A 3,454-nucleotide genomic window follows, 5' to 3' on the forward strand; every position below is an offset into this window, starting at 1 on the left:
CATATGGATTTGCTTTGAGTGCAATAAAGCAGCTACTACTCAATACGTGAGTGCCGGGATTCTTTACCTTTCCATTTATACTTCCTCCACGAGCACCAGCCCGGAACACAGAGAGCTGACCACTTCTTGCTTAGTCCCCGAAACAGTGACTGGAGCAGCAGCGCACATTGGTTACTACCGCTCTACTTAAAGGGAATCTGTCACCGGGTTTTTTTGCTATGTAATTTGAGAGCAGTGTAAAGGGGTGCCAGGCCTGTAGTCATGGCTGAGTTACTCAGGCTTTGCAGGCCCTGGCCTCCCTCTACATAGACATTATGTCCTTTTAACAGCTCACCTGCTCTTACATTCTCTGCACAGGCCAAGTATAACTCGAAATGCAAAACTTTACTTTCAAATCTTCACAGCCCATCCAGATACATTCCATCAACAACATTAGTTTCCATGGTACACGATACTGCTTCTCTCTCTTCTCTTCTCTCCCTGTCACACGGCTCGAGATCGGGTCGTACCTCGCTGTCCGTTTTCCCCGCATCCTCATCATGTGTGCTCACTGTATACAGGGGATCCCTCAGCCGTTTCACACTGGCAATTAGTGGATCAACCCATGCTAGTAATCTCCACATACTGAGTGACCCGCCCGTCTGTCCTGCCGCATTCCGTGCTGCAGTATTCTTCCTGGGGACCTTCATCCTTTGTTCCCCCAATCTCTATCGTATTCTGTCACTTTGCTGTGTGACCCACTGTCTCTGGATGACTGGGCTCTTGCCTCAAACGTTACTGGGTGCTTCGTGGCTCAGGCATATAGCCCACCCGAGCACTACGGGCTACCCGCCCTGACTGACTAAAACTCAGGAAGTCCTGCTATCTTAGGCTAGGGTCACATTGGGTTATGTGACCGCGTTTAACTGACTACGTTACACCGCGGCATAATGCTGTGTAACGTAGTCCGTTAACGCCGCCATAGCCTGTAATGGCGAATGCATCGCTAGTGCACGCCCACATTGGGGCGTGAGCTAGCGATGTGCTGTCATTTGAGTGACAGACCGCGATCGCTGCTTGCTAGGGATCTGCGCTAGCGGGATCGGCTAACGCGATCCCCTTTGGGACATTGCGTTAGCACGGTCCGTAGCGCTATGCGCTAAACGGACTGCCCTAACGCAATGTGACCCTAGCCTTACTCCCTAGCTAGCCCCTCCTATGTAAACTATCTACAGGGAGCTAACACTAAAGAACTCTGTGCCCCCATCTTGTGTCTGGACTGTGGACTGCACTGTCCTTATAAAATATATATATATATTACAAATGAAGACATATTAAAGGGTTAATGGGTGCAATATGACACTGTTCTTGTAACCCCTTACAGCAGCATGATATAGGGACAGAGATCCTGATTCCAGCTATGTGTCACTTACTAGACTGTGTTTTTTTGCGGTTTCAATCAAATCTGTGTTTTATCAGCAGGAGATTATCATTCCAGGACTAAGTGTCTCATGCCTCATAGTCCAACCCCGCCCCCACCATTGATTGGCAGCTTTTTGTCAATATAGAGTATACACAGAAAACAGCCAATCAGTGGTGTGGGCGGGGTTATACACAGCTCAGCATTCCTAGATCTGCAGCAGACAAAACTGTGATTTTATCACAACTGCTTCACTTAGTAAACTAAGTGATACATCACTGGAAACAGGCTTTCTGTCTCTACATCATGCTCCTGTCCGGTTACAGAGCAAAAACCTGCTGACAGATTCTCTTTAAATTGGAAAACTGGACTTGGTGATCAGTTGGGATCCCTAGCGATCATACTGTAGATTTACCATTTATCCTTAGGAGGACACATAGTTAGGTTTTAAGCTTTGGGGAGGAATTAATTTCCTGCTTGAGGCCAAGACTGGAAAATGTATCGGCCTACGAAATCACGTCAACATTAACATAATACTGTAAGTACGCAGCTTATGGCTCCACATATGTACAAAGAGGCTGCTGTTCCACTGGCAGAAGATACATTTATTCAGGAGCCTACAATCAATGCAGCTCTGTTAGTGCTCGATAGAAAACAGAAAAAAAAAACACAAAAACTCTGATTGTTTACAGCACTAAGAGCAAAGAAAGACGACTTTATGAAGAATATAAGGCAAATAATTTGCTGCTGTAAATTCTCAGATTTTCATCTTTAAATGCTGGTTAGACATAACATCTAGGATTACGTTACGCATGAAAATTTACACTGGAGGGTTTTGGTTGACCAACATCTTAAGACATTTCCTGCCATTTAGACATTTTTTTAAGAATGAAATGAGACACGCTCAGCTTCTCTAATTCCTGCGGTTACAGCATTGGCTGCTATATTGGTCTTCCCCGAGAGATGAAGAATTAGAAGTTGTTGACGAAACGTTAGTTTGATTGACAGCTGGTTCTATCGACCATCTAATTTTAACAATGAGAAGAGAGAAAGCTAGACCCCGTCGTTTTTTTTTTGTTAATTTGCATACTAAACGCAAAGTTTTGTAGCATTTTAAATAGTCTTCATTAGAACTTTTTTTAATCAATTTCCTGCTGTGCAGTGTCTGTAGGTTCTTTATGTAGCTGAATGATCTGCAAAAAGATACAAATCCATCAAAGCTCCTGTTCCTGCAGCTGATGTCTCCCTCTGGTCTTCATTCCTCCTGTTAGTGTTAGTGAAAGCAGGAGGGAGACTGAGAAACACAGCTCTGCAGTGGAGAGGGGAGAAAGTAACTCGGGGAGGGCGGAGAAAATAGACTGTAGACAAATAGAAAGGCACATTGAAGGGAATCTGTCATTTGATTCATGCTGCCTAAACCATGTGCAGCATGAATCAAAGCCCGGCTGCATGATTGCAGGCCGGTATGTATTTCAAAGAGTCGTCCGTGGACCCTAGGATGAAATTAGTCCAGCACTGCCACTGATCGGGTTCTCGTTGCACCACCCTATTTGTTGACTTATTTATTGTGTGTGTACATAGAAAGAGACCTGAAGCAGGTGCAGGGAGAAGCCAGCTGGTGGCTGCAGTGGACTAGTCATGTCTCTTCCTATAGTCACCGGTTGGCTCTTCAAACTACAGTATGTTTCTTCTGAGAAAAACGTGTCTGCAATTGTACAACCATGCTCTGATTCATGTTGCCTATGCTTTAGGAAGCAGGAATCAGAGAACAGGTTCATTTCAAGAGGAAAAAAGTACAATATTGGATCTAAACTAATATACGAGAACTCAGATCCAGCCTATATTACTGGGAGAGACAATCCCACTAGAGAATTATCTGAAACTTGGATCAAACTGCAAACTGCCTATCAGGGGACAGAAAATGCAGGAATGAAGGTTATAAACTAAAAGTAACCCCTAACATGTAAAAAATCATTTTTCTATGGTGTCCATAGACTTTAAGAGAAAGACATAAAAACAGAAACATACACAGATAATGAAATTATACAACCTGTA

Source organism: Ranitomeya imitator, chromosome 7, assembly GCF_032444005.1.
Source record: "Ranitomeya imitator isolate aRanImi1 chromosome 7, aRanImi1.pri, whole genome shotgun sequence".
Lineage (NCBI taxonomy): Eukaryota > Metazoa > Chordata > Amphibia > Anura > Dendrobatidae > Ranitomeya > Ranitomeya imitator.